Source organism: Ambystoma mexicanum, chromosome 9 (genome assembly GCF_040938575.1).
Source record: "Ambystoma mexicanum isolate Mex_15411 chromosome 9, UKY_AmexF1_1, whole genome shotgun sequence".
Classification (NCBI taxonomy): Eukaryota; Metazoa; Chordata; class Amphibia; order Caudata; family Ambystomatidae; genus Ambystoma; species Ambystoma mexicanum.
Window position 1 is genome coordinate 981,217,311 of NC_090931.1, and position 12,030 is coordinate 981,229,340.

General features: G+C 42.2%; 1 protein-coding gene across 4 annotated transcripts in view; it reads left to right on the plus strand.

Annotated features, from left to right (window-relative positions):
* Positions 1-12,030, plus strand: part of METAP1D (methionyl aminopeptidase type 1D, mitochondrial) — a 1,748,106-nt gene that overhangs the window by 1,315,685 nt on the left and 420,391 nt on the right. The gene's annotated exons all lie outside the window — the stretch shown is intronic.

Here is a 12,030-nt window from a genome sequence, read left to right on the forward strand (position 1 = left end):
ATAACAATTTGTCCATATTGATCGCCAATGTATGCGCCCATGGCGCAGGCATGACAGGGCTCTGGAGTAGGGTCAGCAATGCTTTGGCCTTGCAGTGGGGTCTGGAATCAGAATGTAGCCGTCTGAGGAACGCAGCGCAGGAACTTCAGGAAGAGGGTCTGTGTAGAGTCTTGTCAGGGACTCTTATTTATAATGCATAGTGACATCATCAAAGTAAATGGCTGGGCAGGTTTAGCTAAGCACGCCTCTAAACTATTGGATTGGTCAGGGATGCTAGTCTCTGCCTCGCTCTAAGCTGGTTGGATTTCAAGGGAATGATGTCAGATTTATGATATGAGTTTTGGACATTAAAATCCAGTTTTGCCCTGCATGGCACATTTATACAGTGGAAACATCTAAACAAATGACATGAATAGGTTACATATTTTATGCAGCACATAGCAGTCCAATCCTGCAGTTTGTGAGACATTGTTTCGCCCTTCTACCAGTTTTTCGCATTTTTCAGTGTGAAATGTTCAGCCTAAAATTCCATAACTTTCTACATATGTGTGAATTATCGTAAGGGATGTAAATATGAAAATTTGGATTGGCATCTTGGATACTTTCCTAGTAATCCCTGATTCTTTGCCATTTCTGTTCCCAAGGGGTCATTGAATTCTAGCATGTCTTAAATAACAGCCTATAAAATCACTTTTAAACTGCTAATATTTACGAAGTCCTGCTGCAGAGATAAGTCTTTACATTTTTATTCATAAATAGTCTTTGGAAACAAATGGCAGTCCTTTGTCCCCCATATTTGGGAATAGCTTCCAAGCTACCCCCCCCCCCCCTTCAAGGGCAGGGCCGTCATGGAGATCTCCTCTGAAGCCTCCTGTAGAAATCACAAAGATGTGTGACTTTCCTTTCACATATCCTTGTCCTGGAAATTTCATTGTCAGTGGGCTCAGCCTAGACTACATTCTGTCCATCCTAGTAATTATCACAGAGGTGTTAGTATATACTGAGAGGCCCTTTTGTTTCTGTCATGCTCTCAGCTGACATCCCCCCACAGCCCCTGAAGTTTGAATTAAATGTATTTATTTTGGCTCTGAATTGTAAGAAAATCTGCTAAATAGAACAATTTCCTTCATTGTATTTTCACATCACAATCCCCTTCACATTGCTAAATAAGGGCAGGGACCTATCCAACATGCCCCTTTAAAACATATATTTTCCTTTATTTTGCAAAAGTACAATTCCCATGTGGTGACTGAAAGTTGCATTTTGCTTGTAAATCCGATTTTTCTATCTAGATCCCACATTGTTTTGCAGCCACGGTTAGTTTCTCTTGTAGGCAACAGTCTCTACAAGGCAAAGGTCTCCTGGAATTGACATGTGCACAGAGCTGTGATTTCTTTTCCAGGGTTCATTCCTTTGACACTTTGTAGCACAAAATAAAGTGTTTCCTGTGCACGGCAGAAAGTGAAGTTCCTTGGGCCTTTTTTCAGATTTGGCTTAACAGAGCCTGTCAATTAGAAATCATGCTGGGTTTTGCTGAAGCACAATGGGGATATGAATGGGCATGGTCGGGGCCTTGTTAATCACAGTGGTTTAAGGAAGAGCAGATGAAAATAGTGTCCGAACACCATTTTTTAAAGGTGAAAAAGTTTCCTTTTTAATGAGGACTTTGGTCTGGCAGCAAAACAGCGCTGCTTTGTCACTCTGTTTCTTATATATATGTAAGAACACACTGGCAAGCTCCCTTAGTGTGTCCCCTTGTTCCATCCTGCCCAATATGTGCTTGGAAAGATTGTGCAGGCATCTTTTTGTTGCTGCACAACGCAGTTTTGAGGCCCTGGTGCTCACTGATACGAGTCCAACCATTTTGCTGTTTCTGTTGAAGCGTAGCTTGGTTTTGGAGAAATTCTGTTCAGTGGGTCAATGTAGCCCACACAGCGCTGGAAGGAACATTGTTAAACGCGTGTGATGAAAGAGATGAGTGAAGCTAAGTTGCTGGTGAATATTTGAACATTAATAGAACAGATACAATACCGATGACAGGGAGGTCCGGCACTGTGAATGTGCTCAATCGAAGGTCTCTGTACGGTATTGTGATGAAAAGAAACGAAAGCAGAAAATCTGTGTTTTGTTTAATGGTGTGAGGTGAATCAAAATGGTCCTGCGACGGCTTACGCAAATCCCATCGCACATTCGAAAGTCTTCGATTCTGGTATCAAAAGGGGATCTGAGCATGGACGTGGGGATCTGTGGACCGAGCACTAAGGAGGAAGACCAATCTTGAACTTGTCAAAGTAAAACCTTGTCAAAGGAAAGGAAATGTGTTTTGTTTGCTGAATCAGGCCCTCTGCATTTGAGAGACTGTAATTGCGAGAGAGACTTTGGGGGAAGGCCCTGATGCCTACGTGTTGAACTTTTACCTCATGGCCAAGAATGTGCAAAGCCAGCATGTGCCGCTTTGCCCCATGCTGAAAACGTGGGGAAGGGAAGCTAACTGCTCAACTATCCTGACATATCATTTCTTGAACACTTTCCTTTTGCATACCACACCCTTTTGTATTTTGATGTAAGGATTTGCAATAGGTTTATTTTGACAGACTCCAATAGGACTGCGTTATTATTATTTGATGGTTGTAGCCTGCTCCCATCCTTAGATTTAGGTTTAGATAGGCATTTTACCTACCCATTGAAGTTCAATAAACTCTCTTGAACTATGATCACTTGTGTCTGTGTTCACTGTTTCATACCATGCCTTACTTAAAGTGATGCACAGCCTAATCTAGCGGGTTGCTGTTTCCATATGCTAAGCATGGCCTCAAATGCCCCAGTGATGTCAGTTACTGAGAGGGTTAGGGAGGAAGAGACCGATGAGTGAGGAAGATAAAAAAAAAGAGGTGTAAAGTGGAGGGATATTGCAGAGTGATAGATTATATTGGGCAAAAGAAAAGAAGTGGACTAATGCAATGGGGGAAGAGTGAGGGTGCAAGTTGAAGAAGTAGAAAGATGTAATGGGGAGAGACAAATGGGAGGGAGAAAGCAACAACGAAGAGAGTGCTAGATTGAGAGAGAGGAGGACAAGTGAGGGAGGATCCTGAAATTGCCAAGGTCCAAGAGGGACCTTTTATGAATCCTGCAAAAGTCAAAGTTTGTAGGGGACCTGTTGTGAATCCCAAGAAAGCCAGGGTCTAGGTGGAACCTGCTATGAATCCTGAGAAAGCCAGTATTCGGGAGGGACCTATTATGAATCCTGAAAAAGCCAAGGTCCGGGAGGGACCTGTTGCGAATCCCAATGTCCAGGAGGGACCTGTTGTAAACCTGGAGAAAGCCAAGGCTCAGGAGGGACCTGCTGTGAATCCTTAGAAAGCTAAGGTTCAGGAAGAACCTGTTGTGAATATCTAAAAAGCCAGGGTCATTGAGGAACCTGTTGTGAATCCTGAGAAAGCCAATGCCTGGGTGGGACCTATTGTGAATCCTTACAAATCCAAGGTGCAGGAGACACTCGTTATGAATCCTGATATACAACAAGGGCTATGCCAAAGGCTTGCTTTGAATCCTGTAAAACCTCAAAGCTGTGAAGAGCCTGGAATCAGAAGGATGAGATCCTGGTGGAGGACCTGAAAGACAGAGAGGCCTGAGAGAGACTAGACTGAAAGTAAATGCTCCAAGAATCTTCCAAGAAGATTACTTATATTCTGGTGTGTTAGACTAGAGATGCACTATGAAGAACAGGTTGTGACTTTTACTTTAGGCTACACTTTCGAATACATATCATCTATTAGCTATGGGTAGCCTGTAAGCTAAGGACTTATGGTAGTTAAATGTACGAACTTTTCATTAGCCATTCCTGAGAGACCTTGTTTTTTTTATTAGCGTCTTAGTGACGAGGCAAGGATTTAGTAGCTTAGGTTCAAAGTATTAGGCACATGAAAGGAACTGTCACTTCATTTTAATTCACCCTGTGCACAGTTCTACTTAGGAAAGTGTGTACTAGTTTTAACTTCAACTCTTAGAACCTATATGCATTTATCCAAACCATAAACTGAAGTAAAAGGTTTTCTGTTGCCACCTGACTAAAGTCTCACATGTATCTTCATTATTACATATTTGTATAGCACAAGCCTAGGTCTGGAGCAACGGAGCGCTGTACAGGTCATAGAGAAGTTCCATGAAAATTTCCCAGGTCCAGTTTTGGCACTGCAGGGAATGTTATTCCGTTCACCTGTTCTGGGCTCTTTATTGTTCTCGCATTATGCCATTATTTTATAAGCTCATCTCTTCCTATAAACTATAATTTCACCTCTATGCAGGTGACAAGCAAATCATCTTATTTTCTTCCTTTTATGACTTCCTCAACTCCACTGTCTCGAACTGCCTTTCTGCCATCATTCTAGGCTGGCTTACCACTTTCTTTATTTCAGTCCTGCAAAAACGGAGCTGCTCTCTTTATCGTGCTAATAATCGACATCTCCCTCCACCCTCTTTTATTTCTCCTTTCATCGTTGCACTTTTTGTCCTCAGCCAAAAATGTGGGTGTTGTTTCATTCTTCTCTATCCTTTTATTTTCATATATCTAACACTGTTCTGTCCTTTTCATCTCGATAAAATGTGCTGTGCTCGTCCTTTTTTATCCTCTGCTACCACAGTCATTGTATTTCTCATTTTCACTCGCATTGATTATTGCTCTGCTTTGCTGATTGGTCTTTCTATTTCTAATCCCACTGCTCTAAGCTCCAGTGATAATTCTGCTACATGTCCCCTCCTTTCTCTTTCGCTGCGAACCTCTTTCAGTCCATCTCTTATATTTATCCCCCTCCTTCTTTTTGACTCTCATCTCCTTTTCCACTTTCTTACTATTGCCATTAGGTGCATCCATGGTCTCGCTCCTCTCTGTCTTTCCTCTCTTACCTCGCTGTACATTCCTTCTCGTTCACCATGTTCGCAATCGCAATTCCAGCTTACTGTTCTGCCTCCTTGAGCACCCCTTTGTTTCCGTTCTTTCTCACGTCTAGTACTTAAACACTGGAATTGTCTTCCAATGCCTATCCGCTCCGCTGCTTCATTCCCCCTATTCCTTAATTTTATATCAATTTATTTGTCATTATCACTTGATTTTTGTACCGTCCTTCAATATGTACACTGCTTTTGCTAAAATGCTTTATAAATACAAATAAGAATACAAATATATCAATTTATTTGTCATTATCACTTGAATTTTGTACCGTCCTTCAATATGTACACTGCTTTTGCTAAAATGCTTTATAAATACAAATAAGAATACAAATACGAACGTGCTGGCTGGGCCTGCGCAACCATGAGTCTTGGGGACATCCATTGCGGAATCCAGGAGAGGAACAATGCTATTTTGATCACAAAAGAACATACAATAGATATGAAATCAAATTTGACACAAAGCAGTGAGCTTCTCACAATGGGGTGAGTTTAATGGACATTCTGACCAGGTTATGGAGGGGAGTAAATAGAACAGTCACTGGGGATAATACATAAGTAGGCATACACAGATTAAGGACAACAACCATTGGACATTTTTAAGTGCAGGTAGGCGGTGCAGCCAGTTATGCACAGGATGTGACCATGATGGGTGAACTGCTATAGTGGAGGCAGAGGAAGTGAGGGACAGAGGCAGGCTAGAGGCAAGGGAACAATGTTAGCTTGCAGGCAGGTGAGAGGTAGGTTAAGAGGGTAACTCAGAGGTGAGGAGGTAGGCTTTTAGCTTGGTTTTGAACACAGCCATGTAGACTATTTCTCGGGTGTCCAGGGGAATAGAAATCCATGCAAGTGGAGGAAGAAGAGAGAAGCAGTAGAAGCTAGAGGAAGCACAGGGAGGGTGAGGAGCCACAAGGGTAGTCGCGGAGGCCGAGCAGAGATTAGGAGAAGGCTTGTAGAGTTGGATGAGAAGGATAGATACAGTGGTGCCTTACGTGCATAGATTTGTGAACCAGAAGACATTTTAATCTGGCTTGTGATTTTGCCACCTTCACCTCTAAATATTAAAAAGTGGTGGCTTCTCAGTCTTGGAACAGAGACCAAAAAACCTGCTACCTGTGCCCTCTTTTTTCAGGAGTCCTTCAAGGCTTGAAGCCCCGAAAGACAAATCCATATGATTCATTTAAAAAATCGTTACTTGAAATGACAGGGCGCTATGATGAGTTTTACCAGAAGATGTAACTCAAAGTACAAGTGAAACATAACAGATCTGCCCAACAGCCCGTTGTGCAAATTGCAGATGTAGTCCACTGATAGATGGGGAGTCGTGATTCGAGGGAATTGTTCAATTACTAGCATTAGAACAGGTCACACTAGCGCTTTTCCCACATCTACAAACACCAGTATGACAGCTTTATGCACCCACTTTGAAGCAAGCTATTTAAACAGTGATAGGAAAGGCCACTGGCTTCCAACTTTCTTTTATGGAGTATGCCGTCCAACCAGGGCACCTGCCAAAACAAAGAACAGCTGGTACTTCCAAGGCAAGAAATATTCAGTAATGCCGTCTGGAGAGGTACCCTATTCCACAGCCTGACCTGGAAACAATAAAGGGGTCTGGGAAACGCTTGCAAAGCAACTGTGTTCAAGGTAATACCCTCTTTATAGATAAAAGCAAGATGGACACTACGCACACTTGATGGTACATTTACATGCCACGCGTGGCCGCTTTTTTCTGACTCGGCGCACTCTTCCAGTAAGAAACATCTGGATCTAAGTATATTGAAGCCATGGGTATTTCTTTTTGTACTAATGGGCAACAAAGTGTTTGCATCACGTCAAGAGACATTATTGCTGATGTTTCTCTCAATCCTGTGCACTGCTAAGGCTATTTGCGTATCCAATGACTTTTACCACATTGACATATGCGGACAAATGTATCTGGAATTTCCAGGTGACCGTGATGGACATGTTGCCCAAACCAGACATAAATCCAGTTGTATGTCTTCTGTACTGGATCGAGTTTCTTTGAACCATGTAGGGTTTTCTTGATGACCTATTGGTCCATTCCTTGTGGTAAAATGTTAGTGTTAATCTTCTAGCCAATATAGGAGGTCTACTGGAAATGCTGATCACTCGAAACTTAATGTACAGATCAATTGAGTGACTGCTGGAACTGAACATGTTTTCACCTGGAGTAGCATTTAAAAGCAGACAACAAATCCAAGTACAAAGATGAGCCTGACTGCAGTCCCTTACAGCTGGAGATCAGGAACAAACAGGCAAAGAGTCCAGTTGAAACTAAGGAGGAACAGAAGCAGCATGTTACAGTACGAGGGTTTACCTTATTTAGCACTGTGTACAGGAAGTATTTGCTCACGGGTTAATGCTCACCATCTTCACCAACATTGCCTCTGTTCCATGTCCACCTAAAGAAGAGCTCATTGAGAAATACACATCACGGTTTAAATGATTGTAAGTTGATTGTCTGTTCTCTCGAGTCTCCTCATGTCGCAGGCCCATTGAATATGTTTATCTATCCAACCTTGTTCATTTGCGCATTAAATTAAAACAAACAGTAATATAAATCATTTTTCAAAAAATATAGAATGTCTCCGTATGTATGGTTCTGTGGGGCTGCAAAGCATGCAGACAAAATGCAAAGATGGAGTGTAAATTTCAAGTCCTGTGAGATGGCCTTACACTGAATGTAGCTAACTAGGAATGTGTGTTCGTTCAAAGTGAAGGTCAGCTGCTTTGATTTTTTCTCGGGTGCCAGAATGGCCCACGACTCAGTATAAGGTTCTATTGTTATTTGACCTTGACAGGCCGGGACCACGTAAGAAACGATAATGACTATAATTTCAGAAACGAAAGCCATTTCATGTTCGTTCATTAGAAGAAATAACGTCGGCATAGAAGGAGTGGTATTTCGGGGCTGCCCTACGCACAGACACAATGGAAAATGCAAATATAATGTAAGTAACTCTTTAGATGAGTTTATACCGCAATTTAATTACTATACAGTAGCTTTAAAGACGGGTTAAGTTGTACTTATTCGTTCTATGTGGCATATTGTTTTGTACCGCGCACTATCTTGGGGAGAACCGTCTCCTTTTACGGAAGCACCTCAAAACCTTCCTCTTTGCTTCTGCTTTTTCTCTCCCTCTCCCCTGCTACAACTGGTCCACTGTCGGCGACCTCAGTCCTGGGCCCTTCCACTCTCCACCTGCACTCCCTGTCAACCCCTGCCCTGGGGTACTGTCTCAGTATCCTACAGCCCCCCCTTGACGTATAAAACCCAGTTGCACTGTCCTAGCTATGAAATAATTTCCAGACCTAATATATAAAATGAATAATTTTAATAAAGATCTGATGGTGAGACTAATTTCATTTTTTATGTATTTCAAATAGATACATCATCCATTATTGTCTGTGTCACGAGTACCAGACACCGGCGGATGGCTTCTATAATCGCCAATTGCTTCTCCGCGTGAACAACGTTAGCACCCTGACCATTTTGTGGGACGATCGCCAAGTACAAGTATGCCCTTACGCGGTACTAACGGCTAGATGCAACATACAGACCGTTGTGGTGGCCTAGTGCCTCGTTGTTGGAACAGCCATGCGATTATCAGTGCGACCGAAGAGCTTATTTTATCGTAAACCAACACCCTGTGTACTGCACACGAACATCGCTTGCCTCAAGACGAAATATTTTGGATCGAGAGCAAATAAAAATTCATTGATCTAAGACCCTGTGTACAGCAAAGGAACATCGTGTGCCTCGAAACAAACTTTTTGGAACGTGAGCAAATAAAAATGCAAATCGCTGAATATTCTCAAAACATTTGATGTCCAATAAATGTACTTTGCCAAATGTACAATCTTGCCGTTTGCTTTTAAACCACAGTTTCATATTCCGAATTGTGGCGCTGTATTGTGAGATGATCTAAGACCCTGTGTACAGCAAAGGAACATTGTGTGCCTCGAAATGAACTTTTTGGAACGTGAGCAAATAAAAATGCAAATCGCTGAATATTCTCAAAACATTTGATGTCAAATAAATGTACTTTACCAAATTTACAATCTTGCGGTTTAATTTAAAAGTACAGTTTCATATTCCCAATTGTGGCGCGCTGTGTTGTGTGAGCTCATCTGTGTTGATTTCCTGGTTCTGTGTGGAGTCGCGTAGAAGACGCCTGGGCGCGTTTGCCTACGCAGCACAGTCACGTCACGGATAGAGGCGGGGAATATGAATGTTTTGATCAAGTCTGTTTCAGGGGCGGGGGATTTGATTTAGTGCCGCAAAAGCAGGTGAGCCAGGGCGATGGGGGGAAATGATAGGATTATCATAAAATGGCGGATGTTTTCGAGTGCGTTAATGGACGAAAAGTCGGGTAAGGTCCATAGGAAAGTTTTCTACGATCTACCGATTTATGCTTAAAAACACATGGCCGAACCATAGGAACAATAAAAAAAAAGTCCCGGAACTATCCTTTAATGCTCACCATTTTAAACTAGTCCCAAAGTAAGATTGATGGCAGACATCAAGGAGGAACAGAAGCAGCATGTTACAGTACGAGGGTGTACCTTATTTAGCACTGTGTACAGGAAGTATTCGCTCACAGGTTAATGCTCACCATCTTAAACTAGTCCCAAAGTAAGATTGATGGCAGACATCAAGGAGGAACAGAAGCTGCATGTTACAGTACGAGGGTGTACCTTATTTAGCACTGTGTACAGGAAGTATTGGCTCACAGGTTAATGCTCACCATCTTAAACTAGTCCCAAAGTAAGATTGATGGCAGACATCAAGGAGGAACAGAAGCTGCATGTTACAGTACGAGGGTGTACCTTATTTAGCACTGTGTACAGGAAGTATTCGCTCACAGGTTAATGCTCACCATCTTAAACTAGTCCCAAAGTAAGATTGATGGCAGACATCAAGGAGGAACAGAAGCTGCATGTTACAGTACGAGGGTGTACCTTATTTAGCACTGTGTACAGGAAGTATTCGCTCACAGGTTAATGCTCACCATTTTAAACTAGTCCCAAAGTAGGATTGATGGCAGACATCAGGGAGGAACAGAAGCTGCATGTTACAGTATGAGGGTGTACCTTATTTAGCACTGTGTACAGGAAGGATTCGCTCACAGGTTAATGCTCACCATTTTAAACTAGTCCCAAAGTAAGATTGATGGCAGACATCAAGGAGGAACAGAAGCAGCATGTTACAGTACGAGGGTGTACCTTATTTAGCACTGTGTACAGGAAGTATTCGCTCACAGGTTAATGCTCACCATCTTAAACTAGTCCTAGGGTTAGATTGATGGCAGACATTTTGTATGCAGATGAAACAATGTCTTCCCTTCATTGCCACAACAAATATCAACCAGTCTGCTCGGGCACCGCGCAAATCTAAAAATGCTGCACAAACGCACTTCTCACAGAAAGCATCCTACGATGACGAAGCTTGGCAGCACTGTGCTTAGTGAAATGACGCCAGCCCTCGGCAGGGTCCCACACCACCACCTGGTCCCAGCACCCTGCGTCATCATGCTGATCCACACCCGGCCTTGCTGATTCATATGTAGCGTTTTGGCACTGTTCCTAATGCCTCGTCCTCGCTCAGACTCTGGTTAGCCACAGTTCTCCAACCTCTGCACACCCTCAAACAAGTTCTGCACATTCACTACGCATCATGGGACACCCTCCGCATACCCTCAACCATATACACTCCTCTAGTCACTCTTCGGACAATTGACTACCATTTTCACACCTTCTGTCATACTATACACACTGTCAGCCCTGAGCCCAACTTCATTTGAAGGACGCAGCGTTCTCAAAGTCTACGACTCTTCTGAGAACCATTTCTTGCTCTGCAGTCTCTCTTTGGAATTCTGTTTCCATTGATTTAAGAATCTTACAAAATGTCCTTCTTTTTTTGGGAAAAATCCACAAATGCTGTTTAAGGTTTTTGGCATTTAGTTAATTGCCCTCTGTCCTCGTTCACTGAGCAGTTGTCCTGTGGAGGAGATGGAGTTTTGGCAAGGGTCTGCGGCTCCGTTTATTCTTTCTTTTGATTTTTACTCTGTTTTTATGTTATTTCATTCTGTTTGTTTTTGTACTTTAATGGCTGTACAGCGCTCGTATACACTTCTGTTTTATCTGTGCCTTAATAAACAGAAACATTTAAAAATATGGAAGCGAGAGCTGGCTGATGACTGAAACGTGCTTGTGCTGGTCAGAGATTGTTTTAACACAAACCAGGGCAAAGAGAGAGTTTGGCAATCTGGCAGAATTATGAAGTGGAAGCATTTAGTAAAATCTATAATGATAAGCATTGACAAACCCAAGAGTTGTTGGTATGCAAAGAGAACAAGCCATGCATGTCCTTTGGGTCCCCACATTCCTTAAGTCTACATTTGACAAAGTCTGGCCTATTTGCTTTGCCAATGCTTGTTGATTTATCAATGGTCCCCATCTTTAAACCGAAGTACTGTGGCATGGTTACACTATTTAATTTTATTTATTTATTTATTTATTTTGCTTAGGGTGTACAAAGCTATGTGTACAAATTACAGCATCCTCTGCTGCTCTGTAATTCCTTCCCATAGTCGTCAAGAACATTTACTGTCGAATAACATTTCTTGACCGTTACAGACATTTTCTCTCTTTCTAGTACATCTTATCTTAACCAGTATACACCAGAACATCCAAAATGGAGGAGATATAGAACCACAGCACATACTCGTCCAACTTCTTGTTTAGTTTCTTTTATATTAAATGCATTCTCAGTGTACAGTAATTGGTTGCAACCCTTTTTCCGTGGTGTTTACTAAGATGCCATTTCTGCATCGTTTGCAGGTTGGGTAGAATGATTACAGTATATCCATGACATTAAGCCACAAAATCAAGACGGGCGCAACAGTATGCATGCAATGTGATCTAACAGTGATGCGCTGCTGTTGTCCTGGAGCGTTTACTCATTAACCGTATTTGTAAGAACGTTTTGTCAAAAAATAACTAATAGTGTCAGTGGAAACATACGGAGATTTCATGGAGTTTTAGAAAAACGAGGTAGTT